This window comes from Pristiophorus japonicus, chromosome 3 (genome assembly GCF_044704955.1).
Source record: "Pristiophorus japonicus isolate sPriJap1 chromosome 3, sPriJap1.hap1, whole genome shotgun sequence".
NCBI lineage: Eukaryota > Metazoa > Chordata > Chondrichthyes > Pristiophoridae > Pristiophorus > Pristiophorus japonicus.
The window spans coordinates 323,076,089-323,089,538 of record NC_091979.1 but is presented as its reverse complement, the minus strand read 5'-3'; the positions used below and the strand labels follow the sequence as shown (position 1 = coordinate 323,089,538).

At 46.3% G+C, this 13,450-nt stretch overlaps 1 protein-coding gene across 3 annotated transcripts in view; it reads right to left on the bottom strand.

The window, feature by feature from the left end:
* LOC139260389 (TBC1 domain family member 12-like) overlaps positions 1-13,450 on the bottom strand; it is a 154,702-nt gene that overhangs the window by 56,838 nt on the left and 84,414 nt on the right. The gene's annotated exons all lie outside the window — the stretch shown is intronic.

The window sequence follows — 13,450 nt, the reverse complement described above, 5'->3', positions numbered from 1 at the left end:
TTTAGATTTCCAAAAGGCATTCGATAAGGTGCCACATAAAAGGTTACTGCAGAAGATAAAGATACACGGAGTCAGAGGAAATGTATTAGCGTGGATAGAGAATTGGCTGGCTAACAGAAAGCAGAGAGTCAGGATAAATGGATCCTTTTCAGGTTGGAAATCGGTGGTTAGTGGTGTGCTACAGGGATCGGTACTGGGACCACAACTGTTTACGATATACATAGATGACCTGGAAGAGGGGACAGAGTGTAGTGTAACAAAATTTGCAGATGACACAAAGATTAGTGGGAAAGCAGGTTGTGTAGAGGACACAGAGAGGCTGCAAAGAGATTTAAATAGGTTAAGCGAATGGGCTAAGGTTTGGCAGATGGAATACAATGTCGGAAAGTGTGAGGTCATCCACCTTGGAAAAAAAAACAGTAAAAGGGAATATTATTTGAATGGGGAGAAATTACAACATGCTGCGGTGCAGAGGGACCTGGGGGTCCTTGTGCATGAAACTCTGAATCCCAAAAAGTTAGTTTGCAGGTGCAGCAGGTAATCAGGAGGCAAATGGAATGTTGGCCTTCATTGCGAGGAATGGAGTACAAAAGCAGGGAGATCCTGCTGCAATTGTACTGGGTATTGGTGAGGCCGCACCTGGAGAACTGCATGCAGTTTTGGTCACTTTACTTAAGGAAGGATATACTAGCTTTGGAGGGGGTACAGAGACGATTCACGAGGCTGATTCCGAAGATGAGGGGGTTACCTTATGATGATAGATTGAGTGGACTGGGTCTTTACTCGTTGGAGTTCAGAAGGATGAGGGGTGATATTATAGAAACATTTAAAATAATGAAAGGGATAGACAAGATAGAGGCAGAGAGCTTGTTTCCACTGGTCGGGGAGACTAGAACTAGGGGGCACAGCCTCAAAATACGGGGGAGCCAATTTAAAACCGAGTTGAGAAGGAATTTCCTTTCCCAGAGGGTTGTGAATCTGTGGAATTCTCTGCCCAAGGAAGCAGTTGAGGCTAGCTCATTGAATGTATTCAAATCACAGAGATAGAATTTTAACCAATAAGGGAATTGAGGGTTACGGGGAGCAGGCGGGTAAGTGGAGCCGAGTCCACGGCCAGATCAGCCATGATCTTGTTCAATGGCGGAGTAGGCTCGAGGGGCTAGATGGCCTACTCCTGTTCCTAATTCTTATGTTATGTTCTTATTATCAGCCCAAGCCTTAATGTTGCTCAGGTCTTGCTGCACACGGGCATGGACTGCTTCATTTTCTGAAGTTGCGAATTGCATTGTGCAATTACCAGCAAACATCCCCACTTCTGACCTTATGATGGAGGGAAGGTCATTGATGAAGCAGCTGAAGATGGTTGGGCCTAAGTCACTGCCCTGAGGAACTCCTGCAGCAATATTCTGGGGCTGGGATGATTGACCTCCAACAACCACAACCATCCTCCTTTGTGCTAGGTATGGAGAGTTTCAGCTAGTGGAAAGCTTTCCCCCCCGATTCCCATTGACTTCAATTTTACTCGGGTTTCTTGATGCCATACTCGATCAAATTCTGCCTTGATGTCAAGGGCGGTTCCTCTCACCTCACCTCTAGAATTCAGCTCTTTTATCCAGGTTTGGACCAAGGCTGTACTGAGGTCTGGAGCCGCAACCCAAACTGAGCATCAGTGAGCAGGTTATTGGTGAGTAAGTGCTGCTTGATAGCACAGTCGACCTTCCATCACTTTGCTGATGATTGACAGTAGATTGCTGGAGTTGTAATTGGCCGGATTGGATCTGTCCTGCTTTTTGTGAACAGGACATACCTGGGAAGTTTTCCACATTGTCAGATAGATGCCAGTGTTGTAGCCAATGTCTTATCAGGCAAGAGGAGTATTTGACTCATTCTTTCCTCATTAGTTGCCACTTATTGATTATTCCTTTTCAATATGATCACGGATGTAGTTATACTGCACCTTTGTATGAATGCAGTGCGGTTCCACACACAGTAGCAGCATAACTCAGGTGGCCAGTCTTGATCAGACTTTCAAACTTACTACATGAAGTGGTGTGAGAAGAACTTCGAGGATGTCGTCTCACGCCACTTTGAGTTCAGTGTGCCTCAGTATAACTCCAGTCCAATACTGAGTGCTGAGGCAGTCCATTGGAAACTTGACATGGAATCTCTGTGGCAGGAGGATAAAAATGAACACTCTCTTGGTGCTGTCCTGAGTTAGCTATCAGGGCAATGGCTTCGCACTAGCGCTCGTCTCCATTACTGGAATTAGCAGAGACCAGTTTCAGTCCCAATCACCACCTCAACTTCCCTTGACATCAACAAGTTTTTCCAACTCCCTTCATTGACAGAGTAACATGAATTAAGCAAGCTAGTCATCTATGAACTAAACGTAAAACTCAAGTTCATATAGCAAGTTTTAGTTCGTACAAATAACTTTAAAACAAATTAGTTAGGGACTCAATGTAGCCTGGGTCTTTTTTTTAAAAAAAAAGGAGCGGCAAATTTTGATATTTAAACTAAGCAGAGGAAAAGAGTTACTTACCTGCCTGAAAAAAGCCTTCAAAGTGCCTGATCATCTTTTACTTTTTTCAACCTTGTTTTGGCACTGCACAATGGCTTTTCACCATGCACCTTGGTTTCTGAATTAAAAGTTGGAGATGAGGGAACTAAATGGGCTACCATAAAGATTGGACAAGGATAGAGTTGTCATGGATTGGAGCCGAGATGGCTAAGAGATTTGATGGAGGCGTTTTAAGAAGAGCGAGTAAAGGGCAACCTGTTTACCAATGGCTGAAAGTTGATAACCAGAGGGCACCAATGAAAGGTTATTGGCAAAAGATCCAAAGGCAACATGAGGAAAAATATTTTTACACAATAAGTGGTTAGGGTTTGGAATGCACTGCCTGATAGGGTGATGGAAACAGATTCACAAGCACAGGTGCAGCATCCAAAATCCGGAGTTCCGGAATCCGAACCAATTGGTGACAGGGTAGTCCGGAATCCGTAAAATGTTCTGGAATCCGGACCCTGCCGACCTCGAGGTGCCGCCACCGGATCTCGGGCCTCACCACACCACCCCTTGCCACCGCAAACACCTCCTCGGCGGCGGGCCCCCCCTGTGAACAGCTCCTCAGTGGGGCCCCCCGTGAACAGCTCCTCGGTGGGGCCCCCCGTGAACAGCTCCTCGGTGGGGCCCCCCGTGAACAGCTCCTCGGTGGGGCCCCCCGTGAACAGCTCCTCGGTGGGGCCCCCCGTGAACAGCTCCTCGGTGGGGCCCCCCGTGAACAGCTCCTCGGTGGGGCCCCCCGTGAACAGCTCCTCGGTGGTGCCCACCCCGTGAACAGCTCCTCGGTGGTGCCCACCCCGTGAACAGCTCCTCGGTAGGGCCCCCCGTGAACAGCTCCTCGGTGGGGCCCCCCGTGAACAGCTCCTCGGTGGGGCCCCCCGTGAACAGCTCCTCGGTGGGGCCCCCCGTGAACAGCTCCTCGGTGGGCGGGGCCCCCCGTGAACAGCTCCTCGGTGGGCGGGGCCCCCCGTGAACAGCTCCTCGGTGGTGCCCCCCCCGTGAACAGCTCCTCGGTGGGGCCCCCCCCGTGAACAGCTCCTCGGTGGGGCCCCAGTAAACAGCTCCTCGGTGGGGCCCCAGTGAACAGCTCCTCGGTGGGGCCCCCCGTGAACAGCTCCTCGGTGGGCGGGGCTCCCCGTGAACAGCTCCTCGGTGGGGCCCCCCGTGAACAGCTCCTCGGTGGGCGGGGCCCCCCGTGAACAGCTCCTCGGTGGGTGGGGCCCCCCGTGAACAGCTCCTCGGTGGGCGGGGCCCCCCGTGAACAGCTCCTCGGTGGGCGGGGCCCCCCGTGAACAGCTCCTCGGTGGGCGGGGCCCCCCGTGAACAGCTCCTCGGTGGGGCCCCCCAGGAACAGCTCCTCGGTGGGGCCCCCCAGGAACAGCTCCTCGGTGGGCGGGGCCCCCCCGTGAACAGCTCCTTGGCGGCAGGCCCCCCGTGAACAGCTCCTCGGCAGCGAGGCCCCAACCAGCGACCCCCGCCCCCCCCCCCACCCGACCGGCGACCCCCACCCGCCCCCCGACCCCCCACCCCACCCTCCACCTCACTTTGATGTTCGGAAATATGGAAATACCCGAACCTGAGCTCCAAAATCCGGCAAAAGACAAAATCTGGAACGGCCTCAGTCCTGAGGGTTCTGGATTCGGGACGCTGCACCTGTAGCTTTCAAAAGGGAATTGGCTAAATAGGAGAAAAAAATTGCAGGGATATGGGGCAGGTGTGGGGGAATGACGCAGACTCATTGGGCCAAATGGCCTCCTTCTGTGCTGTACTACTTTATGATTCTATGGAGTCATTAGAGAAAATAGATTTCAGATGTCCTTTACTATTCATTTTATATAATGCTCTTCATGGTTCTGTATTTTCACATGGACTTGTAGGGAAGTTCCAAGGTATACATCTAACCATCCAACAGACATTCCTACTATTCACAGTATAACCCTGCCAGGCCAAATGAAACAGTGTGGTTCAAAATATTTTACGCACAACCGAACCTCAGTATAAGATTAATTATACATTCTACTTGAATATTTTAGACACGTAGCTCAGGCATTTTAAAGGTACTTAAAATACAAAAATACAGACTATTTTGTCTTTCTCCACCTTTTACCTCCAATACAATGTCCCCAACAGTTGAATTTTAATATAACTCACAAATACTGTATACGCAAATACACAAACATTATTTGTCTGCTGCTAATTAATTCGATTATCTTTGCCATGACAGCCAGGAAAATTGCATTCTACATCAAGGCGTCAGGTTATTACTCAGCCATATGACACGGTAAAGACCGGTGTAAAGAAACCTCACTGTAGAATGGTAATACTAAGTTGAGTGCTGGAGTACATTACAATAACAATGCAGATGGTAAACTTACCTTGCACAAAGGAGTCAAAAAGAATGCATGCGATAACTACTGGCAACACTGTGCAATTTCCCATCTTGCCATTATCACAAGGAAAGCAGTCACTGTAACCTACATTCTTCACATTCTGAAGGTTCAAAGTATATAATAAATAAATAATAGCATTGAATAATAATCATTATTTTTGTATTTTGGATTGAAAGCTGATGCAGAGGACTGATTCATAAAGGGGTGCTCCAGGTCACAGATGTCCTGATATAAGCTGGTATTCCAGATGTATAGGAATGTACCTATAGCACAATTGCTAGAGTGGTTAATGCTTTTGCACACAGATAATACATTTAGCTTCAATGGAGCATTGTGCATAATACTTATAAAACAAACAAAAAAAAGAGAGCAAGAAAGATATTTAGATTGCAGATAAGAGAAAGATCACCATCAGATAAAAAGCTTTTTCTTGTAAATGGTCCAAAAGCAACAGAAGTGTACAAAAGCCTCATCGGACAGGGAACTAGTCTTCCAAGTCTGGCACTTTTAAACAGTTAAAATTGGCAAAAAGCATTTGGCCTCACAGACACTCTTCAGAAAATAAATTATGTGTCTTCATAAAAACATAGAAAAATAGGTGCAGGATTAGGCCATTCGGCCCTTCGAGCCTGCACCGCCATTCAATAAGATCATGGCTGATCATTCCCTCAGTATCCCTTTCCTGCTTTCTCTCCATACCCCTTGATCCCTTTAGCCGTAAGGACCATATCTAACTCCCTCTTGAATATATCCAATGAACTGGCCTCAACAACACTCTGCGGCAGGGAATTCCACAGGTTAACAACTCTCTGACTGAAGAAGTTTCTCATCTCAGTCCTAAACGGCCTACCCCTCATCCTAAGACTATGACCCCTGGTTCTGGACTTCCCAAACGTCGGGAACATTCTTCCCACATCTAACCTGTCCAGTCCTGTCAGAATCTTATATGTTTCTATGAGATCCCCTCTCATCCTTCTAAACTCCAGTGAATACAGACCCAGTTGATCCAGTCTCTCCTCATATGACAGCCCAGCCATCCCTGGAATCAGTCTGGTGAACCTTCGCTGCACTCCCTCCTCAGATTAGACCACCAAAACTGTACACAATATTCCAGGTAAAGCCTCACTAAGGCCCTGTACAACTGCAGTAAGACCTCCCTGCTCCTATACTCAAATCCCCTAGCTATGAAGGCCAACAGACCATTTGCCTTCTTTACCGCCTGCTGTACCTGCATGCCCACTTTCAGTGACTGATGAACCATGACACCCAGGTCTCGCTGCACCTCCAGTTTTCCTAGTCTGCTACCATTCAAATAATATTCTACCTTTGTGTTTTTGCCCCAAAAATGGATAACCTCACATTTATCCACATTATACTGCATCTGCCATGCATTTGCCCACTCACCTAACCTGTCCAAGTCACCCTACAGACTTTTTGCGTCCTCCTCACAGCTCACACCGCCACCCAGTTTAGTGTCACCTGCAAACTTGGAGATATTACACTCAATTCCTTCATCCAAATCGTTAATGTATATTGTAAAGAGCTGGGGTCCCAGCACTGAGCCCTGCGGCACTCCACTAGTCACTGCCTGCCATTCTGAAAAGGACCCGTTTATCCCGACTCTCTGCTTCCTGTCTGCCAACCAGTTCCCTATCCACATCAGTACATTACCCCCAATACCATGTGCTTTGACTTTGCACAACAATCTCTTGTGCGGTAGCTTGTCAAAAGCCTTCTGAAAGTCCAAATACACCACATCCACTGATTCTCCCTTGCCCACTCTGCTAGTTACATCCTCAAAAAATTCCAGAAGATTCGTCAAGCATGATTTCCCTTTCATAAATCCATGCTGACTTGATCCGATCCTGTCACCGCTTTCCAAATGCGCTGCTATTTCGTCCTTCATGATCGATTCCAACATTCTCCCCACTACTGATGTCAGACTAACCGGTCTATAATTACCTGTTTTCTCTCTCCCTCCTTTTTTAAAAAGTGGTGTTACATTAACTACCCTCCAGTCCATGGGAACCGATCCAGAGTCGATAGACTGTTGGAAAATGATCACCAATGCATCCACTATTTCTAGGGCCACTTCCTTGAGCACTCTGGGATGCAGACAATCAGGCCCCGGGGATTTATCGGCCTTCAATCCCATCAATTTCCCTAACACAATTTCCTGACTAATAAGGATATCCTTCAGTTCCTCCTTCTCACTAGACCCACTGTCCCCTAGTACCTTCGGAAGGTTATTTGTAACTTCCTTCGTGAAGACAGAACCAAAGTATTGGTTCAATTGGTCTGCCATTTCTTTGTTCCCCATTATAATTTCACCTGAATCCGACTGCAAGGGACCTACGTTTGTCTTCACTAATCTTTTTCTCTTCACATATTTATAGAAGCTTTTGCAGTCAGTTTTTATACTCCCTGCAAGCTTCCTCTCGTACTTTATTTTCTCCCTCTTAATTAAACCCTTAATCCTCCTCCTCTGTTGAATTCTAAATTTCTCCCAGTCCTCAAGTTTGTTGCTTTTTCTAGCCAATTTATATGCCTCTTCCTTGGCCTTTACACTATCCTTAATTTCCTTTGTTAGCCACGGTTGAGCCACCTTCCCAGTTTTATTTTTACTCCAGACAGGGATGTACATTTGCTGAAGTTCATCCATGTGATCTTTAAATGTTTGCCATTGCTTATCCACCGTCAACCCTTTTAGTATCGTTTGCCAGTCTATTCTAGCCAATTCACGCCTCATACCATCGAAGTTACCTTTCCTTAAGTTCAGGACCCTAGCTTCCGAATTAACTGTGTCACTCTCCATCTTAATAAAGAATTCTACCATATTATGGTCACTTTTCCTCAAGGGGCCTCGCACAACAAGATTTCTAATTAGTCCCTTCTCATTACACATCACCCAGTCTAGGATGGCCAGCTCCCTGGTTGGTTCCTCGACATATTGGTCTCGAATACCATTCCTAATACACTCCAGGAAATCCTCCTCCACCGCACTGCAACCAGTTAGGTTAGTCCAATCAATGTGTAGATTCAAGTCGCCCATGATTACTGCTGTACTTTTATTACACATATCCCTTATTTCTAGCTTGATGCTGTCCCCAACCTCACTACTACTCTTTGCTGGTCTGTACACAACACCCACTAGCATTCTCAGCCCTTTGGTATTCCACAGCTCCACCCATACCGATTCCACATCATCCAAGCTAATGTCCTTCCTTACAATTGCATTAATTTCCTCTTTAAACAGCAACGCCACTCCGCCTCCTTTTCCTTTCTGTTTATCCTTCCTAAATGCTGAATACCCTTGGATGTTGAGTTCCCAGCCTTGGTCCCCCTGGAGCTATGTGTCCGTGATGCCAATCACATCGTATCCGTTAACTGCTATCTGTGCAGTTAATTCATCCACCTTATTCCTAATCCTCCTAGCATTGAGGCACAGAACCTTCAGGCTTGTTTTTTTTAAAACACACTTTGCCCCTTTAGAATTTTGCTGTAATGTGGCTGTTTTTGTTTTTTGCCTTGGGTTTCTCTGCCCTCCACTTTTAACTCTTCTCCTTTCTATATTTTGCTTCTGCCTCCTTTTTATTTCCCTGTGTCTCCCTGCATTGGTTCCCATCCCCCTGCCATATTAGTTTAACTCATCCCCAGCAGCACTAGCAAACACTCCCCCTAGGGCATTGGTTCCAGTCCTGCACAGGTGCAGACCGTCCGGTTTGTACTGGTCCCACCTCCCCCAGAACCGGTTCCAATGCCCCAGGAATTTGAATCCCTCCCTTCTGCACCACTCCTCAAGCCACGTATCCTGCGATTCCTACTCTGACTAGCACGTGGCACTGGTAGCAAATCTGAGATTACTACTTTTGAGGTCCTGCGTTTTAAATTTAGCTCCTAGCTCTCTAAATTTGCCTCGTCGGACCTCATCCCATTTTTTTACCGATGTTGTTAGTACCAATGTGCACCACGACAACTGGCTGTTCACCCTCCCTTTTCAGAATGTCCTGCACCCACTCCGAGACATAGAAACATAGAAACATAGAAAATAGGTGCAGGAGCAGCCATTCAGCCCTTCTAGCCTGCACCGCCATTCAATGAGTTCATGGCTGAACATGAACTTCAGTACCCACTTCCTGCTTTCACGCCATACCCCTTGATCCCCGAGTAGTAAGGACTTCATCTAACTCCCTTTTGAATATATTTAGTGAATTGGCCTCAACTACTTCCTGTGGTAGAGAATTCCACAGGTTCACCACTCTCTGGGTGAAGAAGTTTCTCCTTATCTCGGTCCTAAATGGCTTACCCCTTATCCTTAGACTGTGACCCCTGGTTCTGGACTTCCCCAACATTGGGAACATTCTTCCTGCATCCAACCTGTCCAAACCCGTCAGAATTTTAAACGTTTCTATGAGGTCCCCTCTCACTCTTCTGAACTCCAGTGAATACAAGCCCAGTTGATCCAGTCTTTCTTGATAGGTCAGTCCCACCATCCCGGGAATCAGTCTGGTGAATCTTCGCTGCACTCCCTCAATAGCAAGAATGTCCTTCCTTAAGTTAGGAGACCAAAACTGTACACAATACTCCAGGTGTGGCCTCACCAAGGCCCTGTACAACTGTAGCAACACCTCCCTGCCCCTGTACTCAAATCCCCTCGCTATGAAGGCCAACATGCCATTTGCTTTCTTAACCGCCTGCTGTACCTGCATGCCAACCTTCAATGACTGATGTACCATGACACCCAGGTCTCGTTGCACCTTCCCTTTTCCTAATCTGTCACCATTCAGATAATAGTCTGTCTCTCTGTTTTTACCACCAAAGTGGATAACCTCACATTTATCCACATTATACTTCATCTGCCATGCATTTGCCCACTCACCTAACCTATCCAAGTCACTCTGTAGCCTCATAGCATCCACCTCGCAGCTCACACTGCCACCCAACTTAGTGTCATCCGCAAATTTGGAGATACTACATTTAATCCCCTCGTCTAAATCATTAATGTACAATGTAAACAGCTGGGGCCCCAGCACAGAACCCTGCGGTACCCCACTAGTCACTGCCTGCCATTCCGAAAAGTACCCATTTACTCCTACTCTTTGCTTCCTGTCTGACAACCAGTTCTCAATCCACGTCAGCACACTACCCCCAATCCCATGTGCTTTAACTTTGCACATTAATCTCCTGTGTGGGACCTTGTCGAAAGCCTTCTGAAAGTCCAAATATACCACATCAACTGGTACTCCTTTGTCCACTTTATTGGAAACATCCTCAAAAAATTCCAGAAGATTTGTCAAGCATGATCTCCCTTTCACAAATCCATGCTGACTTGGACCTATCATGTAACCATTTTCCAAATGCGCTGCTATGACATCCTTAATAATTGATTCCATCATTTTACCCACTACTGAGGTCAGGCTGACCGGTCTATAATTCCCTGCTTTCTCTCTCCCTCCTTTTTTAAAAAGTGGGGTTACATTGGCTACCCTCCACTCGATAGGAACTGATCCAGAGTCAATGGAATGTTGGAAAATGACTGTCAATGCATCAGCTATTTCCAAGGCCACCTCCTTAAGTACTCTGGGATGCAGTCCATCAGGCCCTGGGGATTTATCGGCCTTCAATCCCATCAATTTCCCCAACACAATTTCCCGACTAATAAAGATTTCCCTCAGTTCCTCCTCCTTAATAGACCCTCTGACCACTTTTATATCCGGAAGGTTGTTTGTGTCCTCCTTAGTGAATACTGAACCAAAGTACTTGTTCAATTGGTCTGCCATTTCTTTGTTCCCCGTTATGACTTCCCCTGATTCTGACTGCAGGGGACCTACGTTTGTCTTTACTAACCTTTTTCTCTTTACATACCTATAGAAACTTTTGCAATCCGCCTTAATGTTCCCTGCAAGCTTCTTCTCGTACTCCATTTTCCCTGCCCTAATCAAACCCTTTGTCCTCCTCTGCTGAGTTCTAAATTTCTCCCAGTCCCCAGGTTCGCTGCTATTTCTGGCCAATTTGTATGCCATTTCCTTGGCTTTAATAGTATCCCTGATTTCCCTAGATAGCCACGGTTGAGCCACCTTCCCTTTTTTATTTTTACGCCAGACAGGAATGTACAATTGTTGTAATTCATCCATGCGGTCTCTAAATGTCTGCCATTGCCCATCCACAGTCAACCCCTTAAGTATCATTTGCCAATCTATCTTAGCCAATTCATGCCTCATACCTTCAAAGTTACCCTTCTTTAAGTTCTGGACCATGGTCTCTGAATTAACTGTTTCATTCTCCATCCTAATGCAGAATTCCACCATATTATGGTCACTCTTCCCCAAGGGGCCTCGCACAAACATCCTTGACCCTTGCACCAGGGAGGCAACATACCATCCTGGAGTCTCGGTTGCGGCCGCAGAAACGCCTATCTATTCCCCTTACAATTGAATCCCCGATCACTATCGCTCACCCACTCTTTTTCCTGCCCTCCTGTGCAGCAGAGCCACCCACGGTGCCATGAACTTGGCTGCTGTTGCTCCTCCCCTGATGGGTCATCCCCCTCAACATTACCCATCTGTTTTGCAGGGGGATGACCGCAGGGGATCGCTGCACTACCTTCCTTGCACTGCTCTTTCTGCTGGTCTTCCATTCTCTATCTGGCTGTGGACCCTTTACCTTCGGTAAGACCAACTCGTTACACGTGCTATTCACATCATTCTCAGCATTGTGGATGCTCCAGAGTGAATCCACCTTCAGCTCCAATTCCGCAACGCGGTCCATCAGGAGCTGGAGGCAGATACACTTTCCGCACACGTAGTCGTCAGGGACTTGTATTTCTTTAGGTTTTCATGTACTGGTAAAAAATAACCCATAAATACATGTGAATGAATTTTGGGTATTCCTACAGCTTAAGTTGTATGTCCCGCTGTACTTCTGGCGCAACTATTTATTTTCAAATGTCATAGCCTTATATTCAAAGTTATTTAGAGTTGTTAGCTCTTTTGAAGCTGCAGTATGATGGAGCCATAAAAAGTAAGAGGTCCTTGCAAGAGACAACTCAGAACAGTATGTCGATTGAAAAAGTTGTATGCTCATTCTCTGACTCAACTACAAGGGTTGAGAATGTTTTATAGACATATAAATTCCGGCTCTGGCAGTATCTGGAGATTTGAAACCAAAGCTTAAAAGTGGAAATCTGCTCAGTATGGTGCCAGTGCTTGCAGTGTTTGGCAACTAGAGGGAGCTTCCAGTAATCAGTGAGTGGGTGCTTCTGACAGGTCTAGAAGACATTATTCTAATTTTCTCTTACATCAACGTAGCACATCCAAACCGCTCATTCCAGCTATTTTAAATGACAGACACACAATATGTAAAGTTAATCTTATAAATACAACCAACACATTTGCTTTAAACTGTTCTAACCTTAACCCTGCCCCAAGAAAAAATGAACAAAAGGCTTTTGAGGAGCTGGTAGCAAATCTCCATTTGCTAAGTTTCTCAGACATTTGCACCATTGAGACCAAAAGCAAAGGCTCGGTTGATACCAAGTACAAGTACTTTCACCACACCAATATCTAATTTTCGGAGTAAATCCAGTGCATACTGGTTTTAGACTAATATGAATCCATACCTATGCTGGCCTTGGCTCATTACCAATCATATTGATATTGCTGTAATCTAAATCCTAGAAGTCAAATCTTGGTTTACTTATTTCAACAGCCGTCCAGTTCACCTTAAAATGAAAAACAAAGAATCAGGAAGATTTCTGCATGTTATGATGGCAATATTTACAAGGATATCCCTCAACAATCCTTCTAAACTCCAAATATCTTTTTTCATTGGATTCAAGATTTACTACCGGTTTCATTATATACTCAATGTCAAACCTACTGTAGCAACACAATTGCCTCTTGTGCTGATTATTATTCTTCAATTCATACGCTTTCTACAGTGTGGAGTACCACAGGCAAGAACAGCAACAGGAATAATTTAAACAGCTAAGATGGGAGATCAATTTCAACTTCATTTGGAGGAATTGACAGAACTTTCTAATCAGATTTTGTGCATTGCAGTGTGTTAATCAAATGTGCTATTCTTCAAACAATACACTTATTTCAAATGGTTCATAACAAATGTATTAAAAATTTCAGAATGTATTTTTCCTACTCTTACTTTCCATTTAGTTTTAATATAAATTTGGCAAACCATGTGTACAGATCTCAATTTGGTTACCACGTGCATTCTTCTCAGGCAGTCCCCTGGACGACTTGCCTCCACACTAATGAGTTCTAAGGTGACTAAGGTTCCAAGGTAATGTGGGATCGACAGACTCTGTCACAGGTGGGGCAGGGGGTGGTCGGAGGGAGGGGCGGGTGGGGTGGTCGGAGGGAGGGGCGGTCGGAGGGAGGGGCGGTCGGAGGGAGGGGCGGTCGGAGGGAGGGGCGGTCGGAGGGAGGGGCGGGTGTGGTGGTCGGAGGGAGGGGTGGTCGGAGGGAGGGGTGGTCGG